We start from the raw sequence: 15,166 nt of genomic DNA, 5'->3' as shown, positions 1-15,166 counted from the left end.
ATTGCATATGCATGAATGTTGTTTTGTCGTTTGTCTTCAAATTGCCCTCTTATTGCCTATTTTCTTAAAAAGAATTATAGCCTAAGGCAAAATATTTTAAAAAACTTGAGGGTTTGAGAGAGGTCACTCATATCAGTCTCAATTGGTGTTTCTTTGGATCTTATTCGAGTTGGAACTTAATTGGAAATAGGCAGCATGAAGGACTTTGAAGATTTGTTGAAGAAAGAGTGACCAGACGTTGCACCGGACTCTGGAGTCCAGCGTCCGGTCAGTTCACAGGAGGTGAACTTGCTACGAAGGAGTGATCGGACTCTGGCTTTCAATGTCCGGTCAAAAGGTGTTTCAGCGTCTGGTCGTGTGAAGAAGACGAAGGTTGTATTGACCGGACTCTGGCTACGTCTGGTCGATGTCCACCGGACACGTTCAGTCACGATTCTAGAGGAATTGGACCTCTCTGGAATCGACCGAACGCTGGGTGGCAGCGTTCGGTCAATGGGGAACGTGCATTTTTAGGACTCTCTCACTGTTTCCTTTTTCTTCCCACGAGGAATCCTCTTATAACCATAAGCGACTATGCATTTCTGATCTATTCCGCCGCGCCTGCCAACCCTAGTGCCGTCGTGTTCGCCTTTACCACCGTGCCCCTGTTCCCGAGCCACCGTCTGCCTTAGCCGTCGTCTACCCTAGCCGCCGTGCCCTGCTTACGCCAAGCCAGCGCCGCCGCACTGAATCCCCATGCTCCCGAGCCGCCTGCCTGCGCTGTCGTTCTCGCACACCGTCGTACACCCTGTGCCGCCGCTGCACCCGCCGCAGCACCGCCACCAGCCACCGCCTGCCCATGCTGCCGTCCTACGCCGCCAGCCACCACCGTAGCGCCGCCCCGTGCCATCCTTGCTCGTGCCAGCAGCAAGCCCTAGCACCACCGTGCTATGCCATCCATCGCCGAAGAGCCACCGAGTGCCATAACCCTAGCTCCACCCTCGCTGCAACCAAGCTCGAGTGCTCTCATTGCTTTGCTTGATCGCCGATCTTTATCGAGCCAAAACCCTAACCCTAGCCACACCGATTCAGTGGTTCCCCGTTCGTACCTCTTCTCGCCGTTTCGCCGTTCCATCAGGTAGCAAGCCTGCGTTTCAATTTCGTACCTAATTGTTTGCTCTATTAGGGTTTCGTATCTCTAGATGTATAATCTAAATTATTTGTATATCATATCTATTCCATCGTGCAGCGAGTCAATTCCGTTGAGGTGTCAGTGGCTGTTATCAGTTAACTCGGGGCCAAGCTCGTGAGTATGGAACGAGGCCAAGCTTCGAAAGTGTCAGCGACAGTTGATCTTTGTCAGAGGCAGTTGATTCATCTTAGATCCATCAGATGGCTCGTATGAAGAATGTCGGAGGTGGTCCCAGTGACGAGGATCCGAGGCCCCCGCCTTGCCAGCCTGCAGAACCAAAAGGCAAGGCGACAAAGAAGTTGGCAGTAAGGAAGCGCAAGTATCTAGATGAAGAGACAACAAGAGCCACCATAGTTGTAGAGGCCGCAGAGCGTGCCGAGAGAGGAGGCGCTCGCAGTGGAGTCTGAATAGCTGATCAGCTTTCACCAAAAGCGAGGGCTTCACTTGAGCGAGTTGAGCACCTTCATGGTGGTCCTGCTGGGACTCTCATGATTGGAGGACGGCGTGTTGCCATTAATGAGGTTCAGCCTTAGGGGGAGCCACAGCAATAGCCTCAGCCAGCACAACAGACTCAGGAGCCACAGCTAGCACAACAAACTCAGGAGGGTGAGCAGACCAAGTAGGCCAAGGAGACAGAGCTGACACCTCAGCCACAATTACATCGCTCTGGTCGTACTCGTGCTCTAGTCACGTCGAGGGTAGACAGTTAGAGGAGGGGTTCTCATCCACCGCCTAGACCACAGGGTCCACCTCTAGTGACCCATCTTGACTTGAGGGCCACCATGGCCAAGCAGGTGCAGCAGCTGAGGTTCGTGGAATTTGAGGTGTGGTTTCCACCCAAGAGGGATGAGAGAGCATCAGAGGGATTCTATACACCTTTACAGGAGGACTTCTATAATGCCTATCTCAACAGTGGAGCAGTCTTTAGATCACAGAGGGTGTGCAACATAGAGTCTATAGCAGCAACAGCTGGAGAGCACATTCGCCTGTATCTATCCTATTTACCAGGGCTGATAGATCTGATTGGACGGATAGGACTGTATGTTCCATCTTGGCTTTGATAGTTTTATGCTACACTCTGGATTGACCCACAGCATAGGTTTATACACTTTGCATTCAGAGGCGAAAACTACCGGTTGATGAGCACTAGGGTCAGGGAGATATTGAGGCTTCAGGAGCAGCCAGTCAGACTTCATGAGGTTTGCTATGGACAGACCACACCCCCTAGACGTCCTCACAGTGGTATGGTACCTTCTACGGACTTGGTTCATCACTATTTCACAGAGCCCTTTGGCGAGGGGTCGAGGAGGAACCCCAGTGATCTCACTCCCACTGCTCGAGTGATTGAGGCTATCATGAGGAGGACATTACTTTCGATGATGGGATATAGAGAGGGATTGACTTGTATACAGCTCTGGCTTCTCAACTCTCTGATGCAGCAGATAGTTTTTGATATTTGGGATCTTCTTCTATCAGAGATGGAGGACACTATAGCTGAGGGCTTTTGAGGTCACATGCAGCTACCCTATGCTCACTGGATCACATTCCTTATCCATAGAGCCATTACAGTTAGGTCACCCGAGATACTAGCTAAGTACAGTGGTGCCACTATAGAATTTCCTGCTTATAACCTGACTCAGATGATCCACCACAGTACACCACAGGCACCTAGCCAGCCGTGTCATCGTCCAGAGGTGCCAAAGACTGTAGCCCAGCAGGATGATATTATCAGGGGTATTGCAGCCATAGAGCAGGAGCAGCTTGCTCAGCAGGAGGGGTTGGTCACTAGTGAGCCCAATGATAGTTCTGATGATGACTACCAGCCCAGTCCTTAGATGCCTCCAAGATGACATGATTGAAAGCTCTAGTTTGGTTTTGGTGAATTGATGAAACCCTAAGTGCTAACCTAGTTTATCAAGTGATCATGAGATAGGTAGTACACTCCAAGTTGTGAAGCAAACAAAGATCATAGCATGATGATGATGATGCCATGTTGATGATCAAGTGCTTGGACTTGGAAAGAAGAAAGAGAAAAACAAAAAGCTCAAGGCAAAGATATAAACCATAGGAGTTATTTTGTTTTAGTGATCAAGACATGTAGAGAGTGTGATCACATTTAGGACTGATAGCCGTACTATTAAGAGGGGTGAAACTCGTATCGGAATACGGTTATCAAAGTGCCACTAGATGCTCTAACTCATTGCATATGCATTTAGGATCTAGTGGAGTGCTAACATCCTTGAAAATGTTTATGAAAATATGCTAACACATGTGCACAAGGTGATACACTTGGTAGTTGGCACATTTGAGCAAGGGTGGAGAAGTTAGAAGTGAAATGGAGTTGGTCGAACTGATGCTGGCGTCGGTCAACTAACCGAACGCTGGGTCGCTCTATGACCGGACGCTGAAGGGTTGTGTCCGGTTGTGTTGTCGGTCGGCACAGTGATTAGGGTTGAGCACCGAACACTGGGCTATGTCTGGTCAAGCATGACCGGACGCGTTCGGTTGGCAAAAACATGTTTTGGACCCTTACTGTAAACGATCAGACGCTGAGGGTCCAATGTCCGGTTAGCTCTGTCGGAGCGTTCGGTCAACAAGTCGACCGTTGAGATCAAACGATCACCGTTAAACGCAGGAGACACATGGCCGCCATCGGGCGACCGGACGCTGGGGGCTCATCGTCCGGTCAACTGACCAGAGCATCTGGTCAGCCCGTGTTATGCCCAGTGAAGGGGTATAATGGCTCTATTTCATGGGGGCTTCTATTTAAGCCCCATGGCCGGCTGTAGCTCATAACCTTTGGCCATTTGCATTGACATAGCAACCTTGTGAGCTTAGCCAAAGCCCTCCCACTCATCTCCATCATTGATTCATTATCATAGTGAGATTGGGAGTGAATCCAAGTGCATTGCTTGAGTGTTTGCATCTAGAGGCACTTAGTGTTCGTGTTTCGCTGCGGGTTTCGCTTGTTACTCTTGGTTGTTGCCGCCACCTAGACGGCTTGGAGCAGCGAGGATCGTTGAGCGGAGAGTGGTGATTGTCTCCGGCTCTGATCGTGGTGATTGTGAGGGGTTCTTGACCTTTCCCTGATGGAGCGCCAAAAGATACTCTAGTGGATTGCTTGTGGCTTGTGTGATCCTCATCTTGTATTGGTTGTGCGTCACCCTATTGAGAGTTTGGCGTGTGAAGCCAATTAGCGCGTGAACCTCCAAGTGAGTGAATCGCCACAACGAGGACTAGCTTGTCGATAAGCAAGTGAACCTCGGTAAAAATCATTGTGTTCATCCTTTGATTCCGAGGTGATTAGTCTTCATTGTTATTCATACTTGTGATTGATTGGTTCCTTCCTCTACACAACAGTATAACCTTCTTGATCACTCTCTTTACATTACCGCAAACTAGTTGTCAAGCTCTTTAGTGTAACTAGTTGTGAGAGCTTGTTTGCTTGGTTGGTGTGGCTCTTTAGTTAGCCTTTGAGAGCACATTAACATAGGATAGTGTCATAGCTATTGTGTGGATACATACTATATAAACTAGAATTGTGGTAGGTGGCTTGCATTTTGAGTAGGCTAGCACAACACTGGCTTCACCTCATAATTGTCTAACATTTTTGTTAAGTGTTGTTGTAGAAATTTTTATTAGGCTATTCACCCCCCCTTTAGTCATTAGGACCTTTCAAGTGGTATCGGAGCAGAGGTCACCATTATATGAGGCTTAACAACCTTCGGTGTTAAAATGGCTCAAATCAACAACACCAAGAAGCCACCACAATTTGATGGCACAAATTATCCTTATTGGAAGTCAAAAATGACCACACATATCAAGTCAATCAATAGAAAGGTGTGGAAGGTGATAGAAACCAAAATTAAGATTGGTGATTCGGAGAATCCCACCACGGTCGAAGAAGTACTTCTCCAAAATAATGGCATTGCTCTTAGTGATATTCATGATGCAATTGATGAGAGTACATTTGAGCAAATCAAGAATATTGAGATGGCTCATGAGGCTTGGAAGAAGTTAGAAGAATTATTTGAGGGCACTCAAGCCATGAAGGGTGCAAAGGCTTACATTCTCAAGGACAAGTTTGCAAGCTTCAAGATGAAGGAGGGTGAGAGTGTGCCGGAAATGTTTCATAGGCTTCAAGTGCTTGTCAATGATCTCAAAGCACTTGGAGAAGAGGTGAAGGACAAGGACTTCTCCCACAAGTTCTTGAGATGCTTGCCTTCAAGATTTGGTACATTGGTCACCATTCTACTGAGAAGCGGTTTGGACACCATGACACCAAACCAAGTGTTGGGAGATATAATGACCGATGATACATATAGAGATGATGATAAGGAAGAAAAGAAGGAGAAGAAAGATGAGAAGAAGGATAAGAAGAAGAAGAGCATGGCATTCAAAGCCACATCATCCAAGGGCAAAGCAAAGCAAGAAACATCAAGTGAAGAAGATGAATCATGGGATGATGATGATGATGAGAAGATGGCTCTATTTGTCAAGAGATTTGGCAAGTTTATAGTGAAGAAGGGTTACCATGCTAGAAGAAAGAAGTCTTCATCCAAGAGCAAAGAAGAGTCAAGAAGGTGCTTCAAGTGTGGAAGCAAAGATCATCTTGTTGCTCAATGCCCATACAATAGCGACAATGATGATGACAACAAGAAGAACAAGAAGAAGGGCAAGAAAGAAAAGAAAGAGAAGAAGGACAAGATGGCATTCAAGAAGAAGGGTGGTTCATATGTAGTCACTTAGGATAGTGATGCCTCCTCAAATGATGATGATGATGATAGTGATGATAACAAGACCACCAAGAAGAAGGTTCTTGCAAGCATTGCCATCAATGAGAAGCCTTCTCTCTTTGAATCTTCATCATGCTTCATGGCTAAGGCCACTAAGGTACAATCTTGTGATGATGAAAGTGATGAAGAATATGATGATGAAAATGAACATGAAAATGAAAATGATAGTGTTAGTGATAATGATGCACCCACTAAAGATGAATTATTTGACATGCTAGAAGATGCTAGAGAACACTTTGACATCAAGAGAAGGGAATACAAAATCTTACGAAAGGAACTAAAAGACCTTAAGCAAGCCTTTGATGAGCTTAATGCATCTCATAAGAGGCTAGAGGAAGCCAATGAGAAGCTTGGCAAAGCTCACAAAAAAGTTTGAAAAGGCTCATTCCTCTTTGCTTGATGGGCAAAATAAAAAGAAGCATGTTGAAACTTGCAATGTAGGTTTAACTTGTGATATAATTGATGAATCACTATCTATGCCTATCATTGTTGCTACTACTAACCCTTCTTATAGCACTTCCACTTCTACCTCATCTAGTAGTGATGGTCTCACTTGTGATGCCTCACTTGTGGTTGAGAATGAGAACCTCAAGAAGGAGGTCACTAAGCTCACTCACACCTTAGCTAAGGCTTATGGTGGTGAGGACCGCTTGCTTATGTGCTTGGGTAGCCAAAGAGCTTCTCTCTACAAAGAGGAATTGGGCTATACCCCCAAGAAAGGTAAGGCGGCCTTTGCTCCTCACAAGACTAGTTTTGTGAAGAACAATAGTCGGTTTTGCACTAGTTGCAAGAAAGTGGGTCACAAAGAGCAAGAATGCAAAAACAAGAGAAAAAATGCTAATGTATCTTCCATTAAGCTTGATTCATGCTATATGCTTACTAAGGATACAAATGGTGTGAAGGCTAAGTTCATTGGTAAACCATGGATGGGCTCAAAGAAGAAAGCCATTTGGGTACCAAAGAGCTTAGTAACTAACCTTCAAGGACCCAAGCAAGTTTGGGTACCTAAAAGGAATTGATCTTCTTTTATAGATTAATTACAAAGCCAAAGGAAGATATTAGGTTCTTGATAGTGGGTGCACTCAACACATGACCGGTGATCAAAGAATGTTCAACTCAATCAACACCAATAGCAATGATGGTTATGATAGTATCACATTTGGTGACAATGGCAAAGGGAAGGTCAAAGGGCTTGGTAAGATTGCAATATCAAATGACATGAGCATATCAAATGTGTTGCTAGTAGAGAGCTTGAATTTCAATTTACTATTTGTGGCTTAATTGTGTGATCTTAGATTCAAATACATATTTGGGGTAGATGATGTAGAAATCATAAGTGTAGATGGCTCTAATTTGATCTTCAAAGGCTTTAGATATGAGAATCTATACTTGGTTGATTTCAATGGTAGTGAAGCTAAATTATCTATATGCTTGTTCACTAAGTCTAGCATGGGTTGGTTATGGCATAGAAGGTTTGGTCATGTTGGAATGAAACAATTGAATAGATTGGTTAAGCATGACTTAGTTAAAGGCTTGAAAGATGTTGTGTTTGAAAAAGATAAGCTTTGTAGCTCTTGTCAAGCCGGTAAACAAGTTGGAAATACACATCCTAAGAAAAGCATGATGAGCACTAGTAAAGCATTTGAGTTATTGCGCATGGATTTGTTTGGGCCAACACAATACACTAGTATCGGTGGAAACAAATATAACTTTGTGATAGTGGATGACTACACTAGATACACATGGGTATTCTTTCTAGTGGACAAAAGTGATATGTTTGCAACATTCAAATCATTTGTCAAGGGCATTCATAATGAGTTTGAAACAACCATCAAGAGAGTTAGAAGTGACAATGGTAGTGAGTTCAAGAACACTAAAATTGATGAGTTATGTGATAAATTTGGAATTAGACATCAGTTCTTGGCCAAATACACTCTACAATCAAATGGCATTGTTGAGAGGAAGAATAGAACACTCATTGATATGACAAGGTCTATGCTTAGTGAGTATAATGTGAGTTAATCTTTTTGGGCTGAAGCTATCAACATGGCTTGCTATTGTAGCAACCGTCTCTATTGTCACCCATTGAAAGAGAAGACACCATATGAGCTCTTAAATGGTAGAAAGCCAAACATTGCATATTTTTTGGTCTTTGGTTGCAAATGCTATATCTTGAAAAAAGCCACTAGATTGTGCAAGTTTAACAAGAAATGTGATGAAGGATTCCTACTTGGCTATTCCACTACAAGCAAAGTATATAGAGTTTGGAATTTGGATAGTGGTACTCTTTAGAAAGTTCATGATGTTGAATTTGATGAAACCAAGGGTTCACAAGTGGAGAATGAGAACTTAGAATATGTTAGAGGCATTCAATTTTCAAATGCCATGAAGAACATGGATATTGATGAATTGAGGCCTAGGCAAGTAAATGATGATGAAGATGATCAAGTGCAAGTGCTCTCTAACTCAAATGTGTAAGATGATACAAATCAAGTTAGTACAAGTGACTCTCATGACAATGAACAAGATCAAGTGGCTAGTACATCATCTCAACCCAATGATCAAGCAAGTGCAAGCAATCAAGTCCCAATCCTCCAACCAACTAATGTTGCAAGGGATCATCCATTGGACACTATCATTGGTGATATTTCTATAGGTGTACAAATAAGATCAAGATTGGCATCATTTTGTGAGTATTTCTTATTTGTGTCATCCATTGAACCAAAAAAGATAGATGAAGCTTTGAAGGATGTTGATTGGGTAAATGCTATACATGAAGAATTAAATAACTTCACAAGAAATCAAGTATGGGAGTTGGTAGAAAGACCAAAGGGACACAATATGATTGGAACCAAATGGGTCTTTAGAAACAAGCAAGATCAATATGGGATAGTAGTAAGGAACAAAGCAAGATTGGTAACACAAGGCTATACACAAGTTGAAGGTCTTGACTTTGGAGAAACATATGCCCCGGTTGCTAGATTGGAAGCAATTAGAATCTTGCTAGCCTATGCTTGTGCCCACAACATCAAGCTCTATCAAATGGATGTTAAGAGTGCATTTCTCAATGGCTACATCAATGAAGAAGTATATGTTGAACAACCTCCCAGTTTTGAAGATGACAAGAAGCCCAACCATGTGTACAAGTTGAAAAAGGCATTGTATGGCTTGAAGCAAGCACCTAGAGCATGGTATGAGAGATTGAGGGATTTTCTACTCTCTAAAGGGTTCACAATGGGCAAGGTTGACACCACTCTTTTCATCAAGAAGATTGGAAAAGATCTATTTGTATTGCAAATCTATGTTGATGACATCATATTTGGATCAACAAATCAATAATTTTGTGATGAGTTTAGAAAGATGATGGCTAATGAGTTTGAGATGTCCATGATTGAAGAATTGAGTTACTTCCTTGGTCTTCAAATCAAGCAATTAAAGAATGGTATATTTGTGAGTCAAGACAAGTACATCAAGGACATGATCAAGAAGTTTGGCATGATTGATAGCAAAGTCATTAGCACACCAATGGAAACAAATGGTAACTTGGATAGTGATGCAAGTGGCAATATGGTGGATCAAAAATTGTATCGGTCTATGATTAGAAGCCTACTCTATGTGACCGCATCAAGGCCGGATGTCATGTTTAGTGTATGCATGTGTGCAAGATTTCAAGCCTTACCAAGAGAAAGCCATTTGAAGGCTACAAAGAGAATATTGAGGTACTTGAAGCATACACCAAATGTTGGTTTGTGGTATTCCAAAGGAGCAAAGTTTGAGCTAGTTGGTTACTCCAACTCGGATTATGCGAGATGCAAGGTTGAAAGAAAGAGCACATCGGGCACATGTCAATTGTTGGGAAGATCACTTGTTTCATGGTCATCAAAGAAGCAAAATAGTGTTGCATTATCAACCGCCGAAGCCAAATACATATCCGCCGGTAGTTGTTGTGCACAAATACTTTGGATGAAGACCACTTTGTGTGACTTTGGAATCAAGTTTAAGAAAGTGCCATTGCTATGTGACAATGAGAGTGCAATCAAGTTGACCAACAATCTGGTTCAACATGCAAGAACAAAGCACATTGATGTCCGCCACCATTTCATAAGAGATCACCAACAAAAAGGGAACATTTGCATTGAGAGTGTAGGCACCAAAGATCAACTTGCCGACATATTCACCAAGGCATTGGATGAGAAAAGGTTTTGCAAGCTAAGGAATGAGTTGAACATATTGGATTTCTTAAATATGTGTTGATGCACCCCCCACTCATATGACATGCCTCTCCTTCGAGCAATCCAAGGTAAAAGTTGATTGGCATGACATACATCTTTGCTGAGGACATGATTAGTGCATCTAGTTATATTTTCAATTTTATTAGGACCTTTCAAGTGATTCTATTTTATTAGGATCATTCTTGAAAATCAAATAATTTTGATGTCTATATGGTATCACTATTGCTTCTATGCTTGACTTGATCTAGTGGTAGCATATGACATGTTTATGGGCTTGTAAACCTAGTGTTTGATCTAGAAAATGAGCTCTATGTGTTTAACTCAACATGGTACAAGATAACCTTTATTTGGAGGTGTGAAGAAGCTTGTCCTTGGATCAAACCGAGTTAAATATCTTTGGCAAATAATCTAGATTGGACCGAATTTGGAAAAATGATCCTCACCCCATTGATTGATATTGATAATCTCGACCCTACAAGTAATACTATCTATATTTTGAACCTTTGTGGTCATTGATGACAAAGGTGGAGAGAAACAAAGATAGTAGCAAAGATAGTGAAAAAGGGAAAGAAATATCATAAAGGGGGAGAAACATAAAGATATCTTGATATATGACATAGGGGGAGAGATATGACAAAGGAAAGGGATCAACTAAAATTTTGAGCACACAAGTAGGGGGAGCAAGCTCATGAACTTGTATGGTGCATTTGAATGTGCATTTCATATGCTTGCTTACATGGCATAAGTTCTAAATTTAAAATATCCATGCTTGTGTGATGAATGCTAGTTGTTAGATTGAATGATGACATGAAATCACTAGATAAATTTCATTTCCAAATATTTTTAAGTGGTATTGAGCTAACCATGGTGCTAAGGATGATATATTGGTGCACTCCGATTGGTATCACGCTTTAAAGGTCCATCTTTTATACCTTAGCATCATGTGGTAGACATTGACTCCTATATTTCCTATCTAAGCATATGTGCAAGCTACAATCCAAACTCTTAGCACATATGTAGGGGGGCAATTGCCACCATTTGGGGTTTATGAAACTTGTCCATATCCTTTTACACATGGTAAATATGCTTGGGCAAGCAACATGGATTCAATTGAATTTTAATTCATATCTCTGTATAAGGGTTGTCATCAATTACCAAAAAGGGGGAGATTGAAAGCTCTAGTTTGGTTTTGGTAAATTGATGAAACCCTAAGTGATAACCTAGTTTATCAAGTGATCATGAGATAGGTAGCACACTCCAAGTTGTGAAGCAAACAAAGATCATAGCATGATGATGATGATGCCATGGTGATGATCAAGTGCTTGGACTTGGAAAGAAGAAAGAGAAAAACAAAAAGCTCAAGGCAAAGGTATAAACCATAGGAGCTATTTTGTTTTAGTGATCAAGACACGTAGAGAGTGTGATCACGTTTAGGATTGATAGCCGTACTATTAAGAGGGGTGAAACTCGTATCGGAATACGGTTATCAAAGTGCCACTAGATGCTCTAACTCATTGCATATGCATTTAGGATCTAGTGGAGTGCTAACACCCTTGAAAATGTTTATGAAAATATGCTAACACATGTGCACAAGGTGATACACTTGGTGGTTGGCACATTTGAGCAAGGGTGGAGAAGTTAGAAGTGAAATGGAGTTGGTCGAAATGATGTTGGCGTCAGTCAACTGACCGGACGCTGGGTCGCTCTGTGACCGAACGCTGAAGGGCTACGTCCGGTTGTGTTGTCGGTCGGCACAGTGATTAGGGTTGAGCACCGGATGCTAGGCTGTGTCCGGTCAAGCATGACCGGATGCGTCCGGTTGGCAAAAACATGTTTTGGACCCTTACTATAAACGACTGGACGCTGAGGGTCTAGTGTCCGGTCAGCTTTGTCGGAGCGTGCAGTCAACATGTCGACCGTTGAGATCAAACGATCACCGTTGAACACAGGAGACACGTGGCCGCCATCGGGCGATCGGACGCTGGGGGTTCAGCGTCTGGTCAACTGACCAGAGCATCTGATCAGCCCGTGTTATGCCCAGTGAAGGGGTATAATGGCTCTATTTCATGGGGGCTTCTATTTAAGCCCCATGGCCGGCTGTAGCTCATAACCTTTGGCCATTTGCATTGACATAGCAACCTTGTGAGCTTAGCCAAAGCCCTCCCACTCATCTCCATCATTGATTCATCATCATAGTGAGATTAGGAGTGAATCCAAGTGTATTGCTTGAGTGTTTGCATCTAGAGGCACTTGGTGTTCGTGTTTCGCTGTGGGTTTCGCTTGTTACTCTTGGTAATTGCCGCCACCTAGACAGCTTGGAGCAGCAAGGATCATTGAGCGGAGGGTGGTGATTGTCTCCGGCTCTGATCGTGGTGATTGTGAGGGGTTCTTGACCTTTCCTCGATGAAGCGCCAAAAGGTACTCTAGTGGATTGCTTGTGGCTTGTGTGATCCTCATCTTGTGTTGGTTGTGCGGCACCCTATTGAGGGTTTAGTGTGTGAAGCCAATTAGCGCATGAACCTCCAAGTGAGTGAATCGCCACAATGAGGACTAGCTTGCCGGCAAGCAAGTGAACCTTGGTAAAAATCATTGTGTTCATCCTTTAATTCCAAGGTGATTGGTCTTCATTGTTATTCATACTTGTGATTGATTGGTTCCTTCCTCTACACGATGATATAACCTTCTTGATCACTCTCTTTACATTACCGCAAACTAGTTGTCAAGCTCTTTAGTGTAACTAGTTGTGAGAGCTTGTTTACTTGGTTGGTGTGGCTCTTTAGTTAGCCTTTGAGAGCACATTAACATAGGGTAGTGTCATAGCTATTGTGTGGATACATACTATATAAACTAGAATTGTGGTAGGTGGCTTGCATTTTGAGTAGGCTAGCGCAACACTTGTTTTGCCTCATAATTGTCTAACCTTTTTGTTAAGTGTTGTTATAGAAATTTTTATTAGGCTATTCACCCCCCCTCTGGCCATTAGGACCTTTCAATGATGTTGAGGCCGGTAGCTCCAGTTCAGCGCCACCTGCCATGCAGACAGACCCTGCTCTTCTTGCTATACTTGAGCGGATGAGGCAGGACCAGGCATGATAGGCTCAGGAGACAGCTGCTATATTTGCTCAGTTCTAGATTTGGCAGGACAAGTTCTAGCAATAGCAGCTAGCTATTCAGCAGTAGACATAGGCTCTACAGCAGCAGCAGCAGGCCATGCATTAGCAACAGATCCTCATGTAGCAGGAGCTTCTCAGATTCATGTAGCATGTAGTGACAGTGATTGGGGCCCCACCATCACAGGCTTCGCCCCAAATTGGTCAGCCTGCCACCACTTTGATGACTCCAGAGTTATAGCCTAGTGGGCTTCAAAGTTAGAGACAGCCACCAACACAGTATGCTTCACCTATAGACTAGGTGTCCCAGTGGTTTGCTTCGCCAGTGATAGCCCTGTAGTTCACACCTCTTCAGACGGGCTTCACAACGGCATAGACGTCGTCGCTGCTAGTGCCAGACACTTTAGTCTCTAGGAGTCTTGGTGCCTCCTTTAGTGAGTTGATAGGGTAGCCCACTCCTCCATACCTGCATGTTCTAGGTCCTTCTATAGCTGCACCTATCACAGCGACTACAGAGATGCTCTCCTCCTCAGTGGCATCATCAGAGCCGGCTACTTCAGTTATACTAGCACAGCCTACAGCAGCACTAGTTCTTGATCCAACCTAGACTACTTCAGTATCACTTCCAGCTACAGAGGGTGAGACAGCCCAGATCTTAGGATCATATGATGATGGCACCCAGTTCCACCTCGCTCCTCGTACCTCAGCGCCCGGCTTGTCCGCTGCAGCCCCGCCGACCGACCCTTAGGTTTTGGTGTTTGACACCAAAGGGGGAGAGGATTTGAGTATGTTAGGCTTAGAGGGAGCTACATATCTAGGGGGAGCTTAGTTATTATATTAGCTTATCTATTACATTTGGAGTTTTTATATGTGAGATACACTATTATGCTTTTGTGTGTGTGATACATTATGCATTCATGTTTACTACTATTTATGTGATTGTGATATATGATATGTGTGCTCTCTACTTTCAATTCTTTATATGTCATATCACTTGTGCTATGCTCATTTGCCTTTGCTTCCGCATTTTACTTCGATGCAAATGAGCTTCATTACTTGTACTCATGCTTATTTCATATATTTTGAGTACATCATGTTGGCTTAGGTCATATAAGCTTGTCTAACACTTTTGTTCTTATTGCCAAAAGCTTATATGAACCAAGCATGTTAAAAACCTCATCTCTTTTACATACTTGAGGTAGTATTGTCATCAATCACCAAAAAGGGGGAGATTGAAAGCATCTAGGCCCCTAGTTGGGTTTCGATGATTAATGACAATACGTGATTACTGTGACTAACGTGTGTTTTATAGAGGCAATTAAGTTAGGCCACAGTAATGGAGATCGATTGGGCAATTATGGTTGTCATGCCCCTACAATGGAAATCGTTTTGGTTTTTAAAGGATGGACGACAAGGTTAAGGATGGACTAGTTCTAAGTGTCGATTGAAGTTGGAGAGACACTTAGAGTAGTTTAAGACTTTGTTTTTTCTTTGGCCGTACTATTAAGGGGGTATGAATGGGTAGCTTGACCTAGATGAGTCTAGTGAGTTAGGTGTGGTGCACACTTGTTAAAACTAGCACTAGGTAGCTCCTTAACAGCCCTTTGATCCAATGGAGCAAACTTCATTCACATATGATCGAGAGTTGGAAGTGAATGGAGGGTCAAATACTGACCGAACGCTGGCTCCGGTGTGACCGGATGCTGGCTCAGGGTCCGGTCAGTTCATTTGACCAAGGTGAAAGCGTCTGTAAGTGACCGGACACTGCGAGGTCAAGTCACCGGACGCTAAGGGCCAGCGTCCGGTCGACTTCAGTAAGGTCCCAGAGAGGAAGAATCCTGATCAGACGCGTCCGGT

This window comes from Miscanthus floridulus, chromosome 7 (assembly GCF_019320115.1).
Source record: "Miscanthus floridulus cultivar M001 chromosome 7, ASM1932011v1, whole genome shotgun sequence".
NCBI classification, from domain to species: domain Eukaryota; kingdom Viridiplantae; phylum Streptophyta; class Magnoliopsida; order Poales; family Poaceae; genus Miscanthus; species Miscanthus floridulus.
This window is presented reverse-complemented; position numbering follows the sequence as displayed.